Raw genomic sequence first — 19,203 nt, 5'->3', positions numbered from 1 at the left:
TTCCAAAAAGATCCTTTTAAGAATTTTTTGCTCATCTTTTAACACCTGGCTAAATTTTCCTTTTATTACATGAAAGAAGGCTCTGATGTTTATTTAATTTAATAAACAGTCTCTTATGCTGTAGCACAAAGCATTAGGAAGTTACCTAGTTCCTAAAGAAAAGATCTTTAATGCTGACATTGTTGAACTTACTCATGTTTCCTTCTTATTTATTCAAGTCAATTTCTGCAACATTTCCTTATCCCAGACTTCCATTCTATTTTGCCAACAGAAAGGCAACCCTTCACAATCTAAGATGAACATTTTGTATTTGCATGGGGGTTTTTCAAGGTTTAATTAGACACTTTAACAATGTCAAGTTGTTAAGCAACAATTTACAGTCGGGATGGATTACAAAGGAAGCTCCCAGATCACAAAGGTCCCAGAGCTTTTGAATGGTTTCTCCACTTTTCTGTCCGTGCACGCTGCTGTGTGCTTAAAGGGTGACATCACTCATCTGCATTATTGTGCTGTACATTCATCAAAGTACTGATTAGAATCTAAAAGTTCTCAAATAGCAGTAGGATTTAGTAATTTGTAATCAGATACATAAGAGTGAACAAAAGGAAGTATCAGTGCTTTCAAAGGGAGTTTGTGACCTTCTGGTGCAGGTTCTGGAATGACTTTCTCTGCTGATTTTAAATTGTACCTGAATGGCAATATTAACAAAGCAGCTGGATGTATATTCCAGGTGAGGGAAAGTCAAGAATCTACTCTGTAATTGCATTTTGATACTTCATTTATTTAGGAGTATTAGTACATGAGAATGAAGATAGACATGAGCAGCTTAGTATGGTGAGAGTCTCAAATTTTTAATTTGCAGTGGCTAACACTTGTAGTGGTGATGTTCTCATTTTCCAGGGACATGCTGTTGCTTTGCTGCTGCTTTCTGATCAATCTGAGGCTGTGGAAGCTTTGCCTTGATCACAGATCCATAATGTGCATGTGTTGGATACTACATGAAAATGTAATGATAGCTGACATTATATATCTGTGGTGGGTATGAGCCCTCTCTCTCCGAGGCCATGGAGAAGATTTTAACTTACATCATGATATGAAACAAGCCAAGCATTCTATTTTCATTTCCATCACAAAGAAACCCATTTCAATAGCAAATCTGTCTCCCTTTAGAGCAGCTCTTCTATCTGCACCAAATGCCAATAAATCACTCTGTGCTTGACTATTCCGGTGCACAGCACATCCCGAAGGAAGTTTAGGGTTTCAAGTCAAGACATCTTTGTCCATGACCTCAAGGCTCTCGCGGATCCCAGGTGGAACCCAGCTCATGAGTTTGCTTCTCACTTTCAGCCTCCCAGGCAATATCTGCTGCTTCCAGTGTTTCATTGCCTTGCTTACAAAATGCAGATATGTTTAGGTGACAGGCAGGGGCCTTGCTCCCACCCAGCAAGGCCTGTGCCTCTTTTGAAGGCACTGACAGCGTATTACAGATACTTGGTCACCACCTCCCACAGCAAGACAAGAATCTCTGGGCTTTCCATCCCAGGCAGGGGCCTGCAGGGACCCCGCTCAGCAGCTCAGAGTTGCTTCAGACTGTTCAAAATTGTCTTCAGCTGCAGCATCCTCCCAAGGGCTGCAGCAGCAGCTGGGGCTTGCCAGAGTTCACAGACGGTTTAAGCCTCCCTCCTGGCCGGCCTCAGCTACATCCCAGGCGTGCTCCTCCATGGAAGGCACAGCAAGAGGGTGCTGCAGGGGCCAGGCTCCTGAAGCTCAGGGATACTGAGGAATTCCCTCGTGCAAGGCAATGGATGTGAGCTAGGGATCTGGCTCAGCACTGCTTCTTTCAGATAGGGATTCTCCCCCCACACACGCTGCTCTCATTAAAGGAAAGTTGCCATGTGTTAGATAACCCTCAACTATCAGCGATATGGAACAGTGGGAAGCATTTCCTTCAGATGACTGCATACTGTGAACTTTACTTAGGTTTTAAAAATTCCATGTCAAGCAGCTTCCCTCAAAATGCACAGATGTCCATTTGTGCAGCTCAGGGGGTGAAAAGTTCCTGCATATTCCGGGAATACAGCTACTTGTCTGCACATCCATGGATTTTGGAAGCAGTACTGGCTTCATCTGTTTCCAAAGGCTGAGTTCACACTGTATTGTAACAGACCATTTCAGTAGGTCAAAGTGAACAAGAACTCAGGGTCTGGGAGGAAGATCCCTAACGGGGGCTCTCAGAATCTGCTGTTGTTTTCAGCTGCAGCCTTGTTATTCAGAGCCCTGCCAGCACCAGCAGCTCCTGCCCACAGAAGGGTTAGCAATTTGATTTTTGGCCATTTTTACAAAGCACACGGTTCCCATTCTGCAGCCCACGTTCTGCTTTTGTTCATTGTCATTAAAACTTCACTAACAACAGGCAGGGTGTAAATGAATGGAGACTCTGCTCCCCTCTTCTGTTTCCTGAACTCCAGCCAATATCATCACATTTCATGCATCCTGAATAAAATCATAAATCCTTCCCCATGGGGAGCAGGGTGTTCCCCTTGGAAGTTGGCCTGCAGTTCCAAACCACTTCAGGAATATAGGCCAGGTTTCTAGAACCAAAACGGAGGCATGTCTGACTTTTTACTAATACATAACTTTAGCTTCCTTTTCTTTGAAAACAATGCTTTGTATGCTTTTAAAATAATATTCCCTTCTGAATCTATACACTTAAAATGTGCACAGCTGAGCTGCCAGATGCTATAAATTGTCCCAGCACAACTGGAAATAAGGAATCTATTCAGTCTTATGCAGGGGGAGGATATGCAGAATTTCAAACCCTGACTTATGCTCTTGTTGGAGATTAGTTGGGTCTGACCTTTATGATACATTAAAATACTTCTGTTTTTTCTCACAATTATCATCATTAATCTTCTCCTGGATGCTATAGCCCATGGTATATTCATTTATTAGTGAAATTAAATTTCAAGAGGGAGAACACTTGGGTAAAACATCCTCAGGCTTTGGGGTATTCTGAGGGAAATCATGTGTATAAATGATCTCTTTTTTTTCTGTATATATATGAACTTTCCCCAGAAAATAAAGAGGCAGCTACTTCACTGAAATTCTGGTAATTATCTTCATAACGTGAAAGTAATGATCTATTATGGCCCATAAAATAAGTGAAGTCCAGTAAATAAACAGTTCTTGCCAGAAGTCAGCATGTTTTTCTAAAACCTTTACTTGCTGGGTTTTCACTGATTCAGTGCAGCAGGTTCATTAAGTCATTAAATCCCTTCTGTGCATTAAAGATCTGCTGTTCCTGGCACACACTGGCACTATGTGCACATTGGGAAATTCCCATCTCTCTGTCCAGGAATATCTGTTTCCTTTTCAGCTTGCACTGCAAACTCAGCACAGCAATCTGCATTCATGCCCATCAGTGATTAGTGCCAGCCATCTCATTCAAGAATAGAATTGTTTTAAACTAGAGAAAATTTCTCCATCATATTTTAACTTCTTTGTCTTTTTTTTTTTTTTTTTTCCCCATAAACTGGATGTGAAAGGAAATGCTAAAGCATTGCAGAATCTATCTTATTATAATTCAAAAATAGAAACCCAGTTGTAGCTGTCTCACATGATGAGGCCTGGACTTTGTGTTTCACTATTGCACAAGAATAGATTTAGCATGTTTAGGATCAGGAAATTGAAAAAGCAGTTTAAAATCATTGTGCACCAAGCCTAAAGCTCCACCAGATGCAGGAGGGTCAGACTCAAATTATTTGACCTATTTTAGGATTCTTATGTGCCCTGAATGACAATTCTCCCGGCTGAGGATTTTCCAGCTTCTGCCACAGGACTCAATTAAACAAACATCAGCCAGCCTCTGACCCCAGCACGCCTCTTTAATGCTCACATTACTTGCCCATCCATAAGGCAGACAACTCTCAGGCCACAGTTGCCACAGTAACTTGGATAAGGTGCCACGGAGAAAACTGCAAAACTTATGTCATACAAGCAGCACAACCTGAAGAACACTTCCACCTGGTCTCAAAAATAAATTGGAATTATTTGCTATGTCACAGTATCCCATAATCAGCTTCACTAAAATCCATAGGAAAACATGTTGACATTTTAGTAACACTGCTGGGAAGCAATGACATAGATGGGATAGACTTAGGAAAGCTGTTTCCAGAGTAGCTGCCTGCAACAAGTTCATTCAAACAAATCTCATTTCTCATTAAGCTCTATAACAGGGTCAGTAGCATTTGAAGGACTGAGGTGTAATTGTCATGAGTATGATATCCCTTGTGTTCTGTGAAGGAAGGGAAAATGATTGAGGTTATCCACCATTACAGTAAAATGTGATGCCTGGTTTTAAAAGTATTTCACACTCACTCTTTTCCTGGCTCTCTCTACTTGGCACATCTCTGAACTGTGGGGGTGGTTTTATTGCTTCCTGGCCATAAATGAGAAAGCAAAGTCATTTTTAAAAATCAATTACCTGTAAAATGCAGTGTCAGAGATTAATATTTTTTCCCTCTTTAATTACTAAGGGGAGTTAAAATAATTTGCTCTAAACATAGTTTCTGTGGAAACACCAGATGTCTGTCAGGGTCATTATCAGTCACAGGAACTCCACGGAACAAAAACAAAGGTTACTTAGTTGTGGTGTATTTTGGAAAAACTGTCAATAGTTTAAAATCACCTTAGCACTGGTATGCACATCTGATGATGCCCACAAGGTTGTCCCCAGGGAGAAAAATCACTGTCTGCTCCCTGGCTGGGGTCCAGCTGGTGATCACAATACTCTTTGCATATCATTTACATATCTTTACATACATCTATATAGATACCTCTGTATATCCTGATGTAAAGGAGACAGATTCACTCTCCACATACCAAAAGCTCTCCTCATTTTAGAAACTCAGGTTACAGTCTGCAGGGAAGAACATATTGTAGCAGAATGTGGAAACCAACCTCAAGAAGCCCAGCCAAACTGAAATCAAACTATAAAGGTCTGTGTCAAATAAACATCACAGAAGACTCCAGAGATGAAAGAACCTCTACATTCCCATCTCAGAGCAAAGGGGTAAAAGAAGGAGGAGGATACCAAAAGATGCAAGCCTGTGCTCTTCCAGAAGGAATGTGAGCCAGCATTGCCTCCTGTGAGGGTCTGTGGATTATTTACCACAGTCTAGCTAGCCCTTAAACAACACAAGAGCCTTGCACTAGACACATGATGAATTTTCCCTCTCGAGTAGGCTACTTGAGCTACACTCTTGTGGTTTTTGAAACAAGGAAAACACTCCAGGAAAGAACAGTGTAAACCATATCTCAAATTTAAATATTTATATTTTCTATATATTGCACTTGAGATTCAGGCTGCATATAAACCACAGATTTTGGAGAGAAATTAGATAGTTACAGTTGGGAAATCACAGAATTTAGTGAACATTGAAGAGCTGTTTCATATTATTTAATCTCATCTTTAAAAGAAAAACTGCATTACACTGACTGACAGAGATTATAATGCTCAGGCTTAAGGGAAGAGAAGATGATAGGGCTCTTATATTTACTCTTAAGTGAATCTGCAGCCAAGTGCTCTAAGGAAAACACTGTAAGTCAACTCAGCATCTGCAAGATCAATATAATTCTTTAAGAGGAAAAAGTTCTCTATTTAACTTATTTTCTCCCACAGGGGACTGTGTCAGACTGTTGCAGGAAGCAGTAAATTGCAGAGTTTGTGGACTCCGCTCAGGCACAACAAGAAATCATTGTAATTCAAGTGATGAAGTCAAAAATAAAGGAATCCAGTAGAAAGTAGTTTTCATATTCTGAATTGGAGCTAAAGTTGTGGCCTCAAACTGTGTCAAATAATCCACACTGCTTGCGACCCAGACTTGCATAGGCTGAAGCACCAAGCTGAATATCCAGTCCTTACAGTCTGTAATGAGTTGAAGAGTAAAAAACACTTTTCTTGTTTCTGTGAAATATTTCAGGACTCCAGGAAAGCTTCCTGATAGGAGACCCCTAATCCTGAGTCATGGCTGAATTCACATTCAATTGGTGTGGGTATGGCAAAGCTCTTAACTCACTCCCAATTCATGCACAGGAAGAAGAACTGTGGGAGAAAAGCAATATCTGGACAGAGAAAAGAATCATAAAAATGCTGAAACCATCTTAAAGTCACAGGCACATCATCACCCTTCCCCAGCAGAGGGATTGGTAACACATTAACGAAGAGGAGTTTGAAGAACAGCATTGAAGAAGAATATGGGATAGCCATTCCCCCTGGATAGTTGAGATGAGCTTGTTGGAAAAAATGAGATTATCAATAGGGACTGAAAAACTGGATGGAGACATCACGAGACTGAGCAGCAGAGGGGGAAGGAAGGACATTCAGACTGAGGACAAGGACATGGAGGGAAAGGAGAGGTACTCAAAACTATGTTCTAGGAGTGCAGTCTTGGCAACCACACTCTGGGGAAGCTGCTCAAGGGAGGACTGTAGTTGTCATGCACAAGACATGAGGAAAAGCCCAGTCAAATACTTTAGTAGGATAAAAACTGCCCTATCATTGAGTTAATGTGAAACAGAACCAGCAAAAATTACAACACAGGCATAGGTCACACTGAAGACAGAAGTCAGATTACGGCTGACAGGTTAGACCATAGCAATATGTACTCTGATTAAGAAAGGAAATACTCTTCAGCATGGAATTGAGAGAATGCATCATTTGGCCTTTTTTTTTTTTTTTAAATGTTAGCATGGAGTACTTGATAACTGCTGTGAAAATTTCCTGGCATGAACTTAAGTTGCATGATGAATGTTTAGCTTAACTAAATCATCTTCAGAGAAAAATTAGAGATAATGGCCAAATCCCTGGGGAATTAGTTGATTTGATAACTTTCTGTATAGTGTCATGATTCTAATGTCTGATATCTCAGTGCTACAGGAGGTCAAATGACTGAAAGCAGCTGCTGCCTGCTTCCCCATGAATGTGGAAATCCTCCCTTTGCCATAGACTTAACTTCCCACTTCTTGCTGTGAAGCTAACTGAGCTGGCCAGAAGACAAGAATTCCTCATGAAAAACACTGAGGTTTTGGCATTTGCCATTCAGAAGAAAAAAGAAGGGATTTCAAAATATTTCACCACAGGGAGAAGAATGTCTGTGAATTACTCCAGAGCAGCACTGAAAGAACTCGTCCAGTGGTGATTCAAGTCTGCTCTCCTCAATTTCTGTAGCTGACTTTTCAAAGAAAGAGGGGAAAACATCCAAATCTTCTTTTTGGATTCAGCTGTTCCTCCGAATAAAATTAAAATAGGAGGCTGAATGTTTCCTTCTCTTTTAATGAGAGGTCATTATCTACGCATTCCTGAGATAAACTATGGGAAACATACAGCAGGGTGATTTCCAACTGAATCAACGAGGATGAAAGATGATGAGAAAAGTTTTTGTATCTAGTGTACAGAGCATAACATCAGCTAAAGGCTGCACAAACTGCCACATGACTTAATACCAGACATAGAATCATTTAGGTTGGAAAAGACCTCTCAGACCATTGAGTCCAGCTATTAACCCAGCACTGCCAAGTCCAGCACTAAGCCATGTCCCCAGGTGCCACATAGTGAGGCACAAGTGGCCACTGAATACAAACATGTCATGTACAGCTGCCAGAGGAGCTGAGGCAGGGGCAGGACACCCAAATGCCATGCAGTCACCAGGTCAGCAGCTAACACTGTGCTGGCTCCTGTGTAACTTGGTACTCAGCTCATGCTGCTGCCCAGGGGCTGAAACCAATCATGCCCTGGTTAATCTGCCTTGAGTAACTGCAGCTGGTGGTCCAGAAGAAAATGACTGAAATTAATCTGCAGCATCTCATAATAAAGGTTACCGTTATCCAGCAAGGAGTGTCCTGGGGCTGGCCCTGCCCAGTGTTCCCAGAGACTCTCAGGAATGCACAGGAGGAGGAAGCTTTCCATTTAAATACCTTCCGAATGTTTTCATGCTTCACATCCTCCTCCTCTCCTTTTCCCAGCCACCCTGTTCTCACAGAAATTGAGACTCTCCAGCGAGACTTGCTTATTTGCCTGGATATTTTTCTGGATAAATTTGCCTCATGGTTATATGGATAAGACATTTTCTTGTTAAATTCAGTCTTTGGAAGGATCTGCAGTAAAAATGAGGTTGCTTTTTTTCACTATACACCTAACTGGCTAATTTCTGCATGCTGTTTAAGTCCAGGACATAGAATAATATATGTGGTTTAATAAGGTTACATAAAAGTTATAAATGCCTTGTGTAAGTATTTGACTTGTTCATAGTCAATGAGAACTGTTTGTACTCGTAAGGCAAGCAAGATTTATCCTGTAATGGGTAATCCTTTCTTCATTTAATAAATAATCCTTTATTTACTTTTCCTCAGTTCTCAAAGTCAGTCTTCAGAACCTAAAAAAAACAACCCATGACCTCATTACCTTCTCCCCTCATGGTGCTGGAAGCCTAGGGATGACTGAGCTTATGTTAACATGCTTGCAAGTAACCAGTCAGCCTTTTTTTCCCTCTCCTTTGAAACAGCCCTTTCTACGAAGGCCATTCTGAGAACTGCCATGATGTTCCATAACACAGAAACCTCATGGGGCAGGATTGGAGGGGAAAAAATTAATTTCAAAACCTAGCATGAATTCTAGGATTAATTGCCAGGACTACCACTTGGTGTTTGTGTTTCACCAGGCTTTGGTTTAGTGTGACTTAAAGTCTTTCTGATTTCAAATTTGAAACCTCCCTGCTGCATGTCAGCACCATTTCCTAATCAGCTCCTTCAGCTTTGAGAAGTCTGCTGTAAAGTGAAAGAAATTCTGCCTGGACTAAAAGATTTCCTATCCAGATGAAAGCCCCTAAAACAAAGCAACAGCACTTTGCAATATGTCATCATAAATATTGGCATGATTTATTTCAAAGTGCTTACTAAAATTAGGCTTCTAATCCCATGCTGAAGCATTTAAATCAATGTCAACCTTTTCCAAAATGGCAAGTATTCAACCAGTATTCCCTGAAATATATGGTGGTTTTGGTGACCAGCTCTTTTATATGTCAGGCTATTAATTTATGCAGCTATCTTTCAGCATCCAATGTTGCTTGACCCATATTTCAAAGATGTCTTATAAGTGCTGGAGAAGGAAGAATTTTTAATCCTGGCAACACCACAGTGGTTATTATCAATGATTTTAATCCTGGCAACACCACAGTGGTTATTATCAATGATTTAGTAATAATGTTGTTGTGAAACAGATCATAAGATGATGGTGTTTAAAATGGGACAAAATAACTCGTAAGGCCCCTTTTCTTTTTGGTAAACTATGTATGGTGCTGCCTGTATTCCAGTTCCTGTAGCATGCTTCCTACCATCTGTTTTCCATTCTTCTTTAATTTCCATTCATGCCCTTTGGCCTATTCCCTGTGCTCAGAAGAAAACAGTAATTAAAGTTGACATTATCTCTTGTGTCTTTTCCAGACTACATAAATTGAAGACATTTAATTTTTTCTTTAATGTCCTTATAAGTTGTCTTGTATCTTTTACTACAAGATCAATCTTACTGTTATTTTTTGAGGACCTTAAGGGCTGTCAAGTAGTTACCAGTTACAGACTCTTGTCAATCACAGTAATGAAGAGGTTTGATTTTCACTGCATCTGATTTACATCATTTCATTAGCACAGGTTTCAGTGAATATCCTTGTCCTTGATAGGCTGCAAAAATTATCTATAAGAATACAGAGCAATTTAAGACTTGCACTGTGTTTACAGCAAGCTCCTCACACGTCAATACCCACGAGGTGAAATTCAGTATGTGCATCATTTTTGTCCCACAAACTCAGAATGTTTGTTTTCCCTCACACCTACAGACAAAAACATCTTCTCATTGCTCAGAATAAATGGTGCACCAAAAAAAAAGCTGTTGGCCTTTAAATTGTTGTACACTGAAAAGTGCAATTGTCTTGAGTAATCCTGGACCTGCTTTTACCAAAATCAAGCCATATTTCATGACAATGGCACCAAAGCCCTAAAATACAGCCTTTCTTTGACACTGGAGTTGTGTTATGACCACAGTCCTGTGTTCTGTGGCTGCCTTTTTGGGAGTCATATATTTGAAATTTGACATTTATATATAAATCACCTCTAGGGAAAGGGAAATTGGGCTTTTAAAATCATATATATGAACTCTTAAATTATTTCCTCAGTAAAAATAGCTCCAGATAATGCACAGATAATACACAGCACACATGACATGACATGTGTTTGCTGTACACCAAATAGTTAAGTGAAAACACCTGGGAGATGATGCCCTCATACCAGCCTTAATAAAAGATAAATAGAAATTTAGAATCCAGATGTTAGCGCCACAAATACGTATGAAAGATTTGCCTTTTAATTCATGCATATCTGTGTGCCACAAAATACTTCAGAACCCATAAACACCACACAAAAAAAAATTAAGAAATTGTGTCTTTAAAAGGAGGTACAAAAATTATATACAATTAATATTAAAGAGAAAATGCTGTGCTATGTAATACTCCTGTCATTAATGGAATCATCCTTTGGACGGAGTTATACAGAATTATACACATTATATATGCATGAATATGTGTTTTCTTATTGATTTTGTATAGTTGCTTTGTATTTACATACATTACCACAGTATATGGTAATGGACTTGGTGCCTTCCTCAATATCACTTTCCTTTAGCAAAATAAACTTCAGGTTTGTTTGACATTTATGAAAAAAACTCACAAAACAAATAAAACCAACAAACCTCCCAAAACAGGTTGAACAAATCAAGCTGTAATGCCATTTGTTTAATCCTCTGTGCCAATTTCAAACAGCTGGATAGAAAAATTAGTGCATTTTAAAACACAGAGATTTGCTGTACTTCAGTTCAGCACAGTGTAACTGTTGTTGGCAGGAACAAGAGGCAGCTTGGTGGAAAACATAAGGATAAAAACCAGCAGTGGGCTTGGGACTGGAGTCTTCACATGTCTGACAAAAATGCTGATTCCAGTGAAGCTGCTACAACACTCAAAGCACCACACACCAGTGAGTGCTGTGCCAAAGATACAATAACCAAAACCAGTGTAATCAAATATTCTAAAAGAAGTAAAAATATTTTAAAATTTTTAATACCAATCTACTATGTGCAGTTTCCCAGTATAGAGGTAAGGATATTATTTTGAGGCTACTATGTTACAGCTGGTCCCAAAGCCACTTGATACTGGTTATTTGCTATTTCTGAAACACCATGAAAAACTGTCAATATAAATCTTTACTTAAGAAAAAGCTTCATTCGTATTTTGAAAGGGTTTTTTTCTAGTTTCTGGATAGTGAAGTGTGAAACAAAATTAATCTTCAATGTAGGGCATGATGAGTTTTTTAGCTTGCTAAAAAATGGGAGGGCTTGCCATCAGCCTTTCTTCTTCCTTTTCAGAAGTCTAAAGAGAAATATTTAGCTACTGGAACCAAGTTCCTTATTTCCACATTCATCCTGTTGCCCAGTGTCATATCCTCTGCATATTTCATCTTTCCTCCCACTTATTCAAGGATATGGTGAACAACATTGATATCTCCACTCTGATTACAGCGCAGAGTGAATTCCCTTCAAACACAAATTAGTGCTACACAGAATGAGGATGTGTTTAACTTCCTAGAAATGCAGCTTGTTTCTGCAATATTCATTGCATCCAGATCAATAAATCATTCAAATCCTGCGGGACTTCAACTTCCCAAGGTGCAGAGGTCAAGCTACAGTGGAACTAGCAGATATCAGTTTCACACAGATGTGCAATTAGAACATCTGTTTGTGTCTTCTCTACCTATTAAGATGTTTGTTCTGTTAATTGTAAGCAAAACATAAGTAGCCATTGTGTTTTTGTTTTTGTTCTCACATGGGGAACTTTGCATCCTATATTCTACTTAAACAAGCTGTCAGCACAGCTCTTAGTCACTGCTGTATTTTTCATAGGGTGTGTCAAGCTTTGTAAAATTTTCAGCTCACAGACGCTCCTTACAACAACGAACACCTACATCTGTGCTCAGTCAGAGTTTGGGAGCAGTTTGCACATTCTCATCAGAACACTTGCACCCTGCCAGCATTTGCATCACACAGAGTGGAAAGTGCTGTCAATGAAACACTATCCACGGTGGTAGGAGCCCGGGAATCTACTCATGCAGCACAAATATTTGCAGGACGGAGGTATTACGAGGCAGAGGAAGCAACACAACTGGAACACCAGACTCAGAGTCCAGAGTCTTTTCCAAACTTCTGTTTACTTATGACAGGATCTTGGCATACTCTTTAAGTTGCCTTTGTCTCTGTCCCCCTGTCCATCTCTGCAAAACAAGTTAAGATCCAGAGATGAGAACCAGTTTTTCTAAGAGCTAAGCTCATTATTATTGCTCCTTTGGGGGCAAAACTCCCTTACTAAAGAGGATTAGGATACCAATTGTCACTTATTAGAGCTAACAACATGTAAACTGCACAAACTCATGTGCTTCTGCTACTTCTGTTGTTGAGAAATAACAGCAGTCTTAAAAAGATGCACAGTCCAACCCTTTGAATGGAAACTTCCATGGCCTTTCTTGCATTAATGCTGACCTCAGGTGCCCAAGGCAACAAGAGATCCTCCTCCCTCTGGTATCACTACCCACTTGGGAAGGTACCAGACTGATGGAATCTTTGTTTGCCAAGAGCAGACTTATAAATTATCTTCTCCTTCACCTGCCCTCTTAAAAGTATAAGTATTATTTTTCAACCAATTATTTCTCAAATGCATAATCATTAGAAATGTCAGTAAAATAATAACTCGAGGGTGCTTCCTGTTAAATTTCTTAATAACCACATCCTCTGCTAATAAACACCTAGGCCTTTGGCCTCAAGTTTATTTAGCCCAGGATATGGGTATTATTACCTCATTAAGAAGAAACACCCTCAAGATATTATTTAAGTACCTCCAGAAGGAAAAACAGCTGAATGAAAAGGATGTATAGGCCAGCTGTTTAAAATTCACTGGGTAAAGCAATTTTACATGTAAGTCGCCAAAAATTAGGTTTACATTGGATGAAAAGATACTTATTTCTAATATGATAGCATGGAGTTACCTGTGTGTTTTCAGGAAGAAGCTGAACATATGGGAGTGTTAAGGAAAGGCCCTGATTTAAATTCCCTGGGCATTGAGTATTTAGCAATACAATGATAATTTCTGGCTTTGATATATTCCATTTCTGCTGTTATGTTGTAAAATATTGGTGATACTTTGCCTGACTTTTCCACTTCAGAAAAGGCAACTTTTAAATGAAATGTGATGAAACACATTTAAATGAAATGAAACTGTTCCTATAGCACTATTTCTTCAGCTCATGTATTTTAATCTCAGCATGTGGGCAAATTTTTGTAGACTCCATAGCTGGGATATTCTTTTGACTAGAAACCAATTGAAAATAAAAGCTTAGCTATGTTTACAGGAACAATTTATATCTTTAAATAGTGCAGAATCTCTTCATATATTACTAGATAGGCATTTTTTCAAAACAGCAGTATGTGTGTGTGTATACATAGGTAATACACCTTCCACTGTCCCAGGCTGCCCCACTTCCAGGGATGGGGCATCCACAACTTCTCTGGGCAATCTGTATCAAAGTCTCATCACCCTCCATGTGGAAGAATTTCTTCCTAACATCTAATAAACCTACTCTTTTTCAGTTTGAAGTTTCTCAGTTTGTTCCCTTGTCCTGTCATTACATGCCCTTGCAATCACTGAGATGCTCAAAATTCACTGTCAGCCACTTCTCTCTCTGGAATTTTTTATTGTTTCCTGCCTTTGAGTCAAACAATAAGCATCTCTCTTTTATTTTTTTTCCTTTATTTCAATAAAAACTGGTGAAATACAGAAAAAGCCACATCTTGGCTCTCCTACTGTACCTTTATCTTTGCTCACTAGACTCTCAGTCCTCAAACTGTAGAACAAGGAATGAGCCAGCACAAGAAGTGGTAGTGGAATCAAACACTGAAATTGGGCTTTTAGATAATGAGCTGATGTTTTCTGTCTCAAAAAAACTGCAGAACAGAAAAACAACTCCCCCCTTCTGTCTCCCTACATGCCCATTTTGGGAATGTGTACAATAAACAACTTCAGCTTTTCTTGCAGCATCAGAACATTGACCTCCCAGCAGAGCAGTGGTGATGGAACTAAAACATGTCCAGAGCCAGATGAAGCTGCTGGGTTTCCTACCTGAGCTTTTCCCTGCCTGAGCAGCACCCACCTCTGGCACCTCCTGGCCAGCATACCAGAGCCCTGAAGGAATGGCATGTTTGTAAACTAAACAGGAAAGAGGAATAAGCCAGACACTTACATCACCTGACAGATGTCTTTCTCAAGCATGTAAGTTCATTTAAGGATTTTCCATGGCATGTGTTGACTCAAATCAATAAATAAATGAAAAAGCAAATAAAGAAAGGGGAAGAGGGAGGAGAAGAAAGGAAGAGAGAAAAGAATGAGAGAAAGGGAGAGAACGGGTGTCATGCTCAACATGTTTTGCACCCTGTAAAAAGGAATTAAGTGACTTGGGCTCCCTGCCCCCCCCTTCTGCCTTTATGTCTGGAAGTGAGTCCTTCTGAAACACTATCGCTACTGGCAGCACAGCAACACATAATAACATGGTAGCGACACATAAAACTGTCAGTCTTCAATGGAAATGGATGGTTAGGCTGAGGGGGTAAACAGACTAAATCAATTTGAACATGCATGTTAAGGACTGTGAAAGGGCAGAGTTTAGTGCAGCTAAGCTGGAAAACATTTGTCTCTGTCTCGTTGTATTTCCCTGCCATTCAGCGGCATCCACCCACAGGCCTCTCGCTTGGCTCCAGTCAGACTCCACGGCTGATTAATGGCAGCTGGAGGTGTCCAGTAATTTCCTCACCTAATAATAAACTACAACCCAAAACAGGGGTTCCCCTCAGGCCCACATTTAACACAGCTCTCCTTACTACCAGGAGAAAGCCAATTATCCCGTGTCTGCTCTCATCTTTGAGACAGTGTGCATTTAAGTGGCTTTGAGAGGTTGTGTGGTTGGCTTTGGGCACATCATCTTTGTCTGTAGCAGGGGAAACAGAGCTCAGAGAGGATCTGCATCACTCTTCTACAGGGATCATTCAGGAGGGAAGAAAAAAGTGAGGGGGAATGTCATTTTGGTAATGGGAAAACAGTCTCTCCTCCAACAAATCTTAACACCAACATGACCTTAAAAACAGAGGGACTTTTTTTGTCTTATCCTAATCCCAGGGTCACCAACACACACAATTATGATTTCAGTGGCTGAGGCTTAAACAATCAGTCTGGCTCACCACTTCCTACCCAAGGGTGCCCAATAAAACATTTTATATGAAGACACATCCTCAACAAGAACTTTTCCAGATTTTGTTAGCAATTAAAGCAAAGCCTTGTTACTGAAAGAGTTGCATGGATTTGTGTACTCAGTATTAAGGCTACAAAGACAGTATTGTCTACATGGGATATCAGATTAATTACATAGTATCACCCTTACATTAGTAACTTACTGGTTTTATAATCAATCATTTATACAACATGGGGAAATTTTTTTATGTTATTTTTAGGTAGGTAACCTCTCAATTTCTGTACAGTTACCTGTGCGAATAAGGGATGCAGATTTAGCTGTAGATAATTGATAGTAGTATCGAGAGCATGAAATACCTTATCAATCTTTTAACTGAAAGGAATTTAATATATAAACGTGTGCAAAATACAGGATTATTCCTTGTGCACCTAGAATACCCCCTTAAAGCTCAGTCCTCCACATTACAATACAATGAATACAAAAAATACTGGAATAACATTCAGTTTCTACTCTCCTGAAACAAGAAGATGGGAAAGCTGAGTATCCCAGTTGTTTTGGTGAATGGACAATTGCAAGCAATGTAAATGCCAATATTTTTGCAGCAGTACTTCCTTACTATAGGAACAGGATACACTGGGTGCCAAAAAGGAAGTAAATCCTGTCCCATACTGTTTGACAGGTTCTATTAATACCTGCAATTCGTGACGTCTGTCAAATTTTGAAAAGCAAAAATGCACATGCCTATGTGCACATGAATGTGCCTCTCCATGGGAACAAATCTAATTAACATGTGGACACTGAGGGAAGAATGACAGACACACACAGACCATTGCTGGCAGTGTCTGGTCACACAGGCAACTGCTGGCATTAGGGGATTAAAAGGTAATATAATGATTTCTTCAAAAGTCTTGAGACAGCTTGGGAGGAAACTGATTTTCCAGACATCTGTGCAAATGGATTTTCCATTCTCTTCAAAGGTTTTTTCCTATCCCTCCCCTATCTTCCCTCCCTGAGGCACAGATCATCAGGAAGAAATTTAAAACAGTTCTGGACATTGTTTTTATGTTATCCCTTCTACAGAGAGATAATGTCACTTCTGCCACAGATGTCACTACCTATAACTTTGCACTATACTAGAAACTGAATTAAGAAAAAACAGTGAACAAGAACAAAAGTAGATATGAAAGAAAATACAATTAGGGACTGGTGGTTTTAATAATGTTAAAGCCATTCCACTGGAGGTGCTGTACTAACCGGTAAATTATAAGAAAGGCCAACTTCAAGAAAAGCTTTTTCAAGTGGGAGAGATGAAATTGTGCTTACATTTGTCTTAGGAACAAGCAACCATGATTCACATCACACAGCTAAATGGCCTCCTAATACAAATTGCAATAGCCCCATTTTAAGTTCCAGAAGGACTCACATCTAATTAGCAAATGAGCTGTATAATTAGCATCAGCCAGATGATAACTCAGCCTAATGAATGCTCTAACATTGCCAACAATATACAATTGTGGTGACTTGTTATGAGCACTTACAATATGATGTTTTAAGTTAAAGAGCAATAAATATTGTTTTCTATAGATTCATCATATGTTTGACATGTTTCTGTGTCACCTTTGCAATGGCAGTTGCCTCAGTTCTGTTCTCAGGATTCTCAGACTAGTTTCCCACCTGAGTTTCACAAAGGAACTTTGCACATAGATCACATTCTGTTCATTTCAATGGAAAATTTTGTTTGTAAATGTATAACTTCTTCTTCATAACAATTATTAGAAGTTATTAGTAGGGAGAAGCGTTTTTTTTCCTGTATGCACTATCTTAAGAAATTGCAGGCTTGTTGTGTGTTTCAGGGTCAATAGTAGTCAGGCAATTAAAAAGATAAAAAGTGATAGAGAAAATTAGCTTTGTAAAGAGTTTCTGTCCATTCAACAGTCTGTGAGGCAATAAAGCACAAATAAGGCAGAGCTCTAGAATTGTCCTGCACAGTGGCTATGAATCTGAGATATTATCAATGATATTTCCTGCAGTCTTGTTTAAAAAGGGGGAAAAGGCTAAAAAAAACAACCCCAACTTTTTCCCACAAAGATTCCAGTTATTTTCTTTATTACCAGTAGTATTTATATGACTAAAATACTCCCAAATGCAAAACTTGCAGTAAAAGTTCTGGCCTGTTAATCTTACATACACTGGGACAGCTCTGCAAGAGCTGCACATAAAATTCAGGCCTGATTTACTTTCCTCTCCAACTTCACCATTTCCTGGATTTATAAAATATCATGTTTTTATGAAATTAATTAAGTCAGATCACAGCTGCCTGTGACTGTGTACCACAGAAAACATGGATGCAACTACCACCACCCCCATGTATTTTGGAGAACAAGAACATGCAGTTATTACTTCTAATCAGACAACATTACTCATCAGTGCATAAGTGAGCCCAAAATTAAGCACAATCATATCTGTAGCTGATTTGATAGGCTATGGAAGTCCTCCCTATAAACAAGTAACAGTTTATAGGAACAGTAACATCATCCACTACACCAACTGCTGTTTTGGTAAAAAAAATCCTTCCAGACACAAAAGCCCTTAAGATCTTGTGAGGGTTTTTTACCCAAAAAAAAAAAATCTATCCAAACTAATAAAATCTGCTTCTCCCTTCTAATCTTTCCCCCACAATATCCTTTAAACACCATAGCTGTAACAACACTGTGCTTTTCTATACATCTTCTGTCTCCCTCTTCTCTATGAAATGAAATATAAGCTTCAGGTCTGCAAAAAAATCGTTGTAAAGCCACTACTGCACCCACATTCAAATCCCTTCTGAAACATCTCTTTTGCCACAAGGACTGCTAAAAACAAAGATTACTGATGTGCTGTGACAGCTGCTCTGCCTCTCCCTGTATTTCAACTGTTGGTTACAAAAAGCCTGAAGAAATTGTTTTTCCATCATTCTTTTTTTTGGTTTTACATCTGGCCCAACAGGCCTCTGGTTCATGACCTAGGTTTCTAAGCAAAATAATCAAACAAATAAATAATACTGTAAAAAAAAAATAAATAAAGGTAGTCTGTGTGTGAGCTGTGGAGTCCACACATAGACTATGTCTCATATGATTTGAATCTTTTTAAGGAAAAAAAAAAAACAGCTTAAATTAAAGACTTCTTTTATCAGAATCCTGCATGCTTCCAAAAGGAGGAACAAACTTTAAAAGGCAATGACACAAAAATAAAATCGATTTCCTTTAGGGAAATGTTGTATGAACCTCAGTTGCAGTGCAGTCCTTTATTCTTCAGGTTACACATTCAGACTGTTCAAGAAAATTGTCTTCACCTTCAGCAGAAAAACACATGCACTGCTCTTGAGATTTTTCCCCACAAAAGAGCCTTTTACTTCAAACTTGATCTAAGGTCAACCAGAATTTTTGATCAACTTTAATAAGCGCAGGGTTCCTGGACAATTTTAAAGGAATTACAGAGGAAGTGAACTTCAGTTTTAAGTAGTGTTTTCTCCTGACTCAGGAGAGCTGAGAGGTGACAAACCTTGGCATTGAGTTGCATCTGCCCCAAAGAGGGGTGCAGGCTTACATGGTTAGATCTGTGCAGTGAGGCTCCAGTTTACAAGGCAGCTTTTGAAGCCATCTCAAAGCTGGGCCCTGCTCACAAGGGACTGAGCTTTAATGACCTCCCCGACTCCTTCAAACGCATCTCCTGAGGCCACACCGCTCCCTCTGTGCCAAGATTACGTGTTCCCAGAGCACAGCCAGAGCCAGCAAAGTCCAGGAGAAAAAGAAAAGCTGCTCTCCTGTCAGAGCCTCG

The 19,203-nt window shown here is 39.5% G+C and overlaps 1 long non-coding RNA gene across 3 annotated transcripts in view; it reads right to left on the bottom strand.

The window, feature by feature from the left end:
- Nucleotides 1–19,203, bottom strand: part of LOC130252527 (uncharacterized) — a 175,789-nt gene that overhangs the window by 52,533 nt on the left and 104,053 nt on the right. The gene's annotated exons all lie outside the window — the stretch shown is intronic.

The sequence above is a fragment of the Oenanthe melanoleuca genome, chromosome 4 (assembly GCF_029582105.1).
Source record: "Oenanthe melanoleuca isolate GR-GAL-2019-014 chromosome 4, OMel1.0, whole genome shotgun sequence".
NCBI classification, from domain to species: domain Eukaryota; kingdom Metazoa; phylum Chordata; class Aves; order Passeriformes; family Muscicapidae; genus Oenanthe; species Oenanthe melanoleuca.
This window is presented reverse-complemented; position numbering and strand designations above follow the sequence as displayed.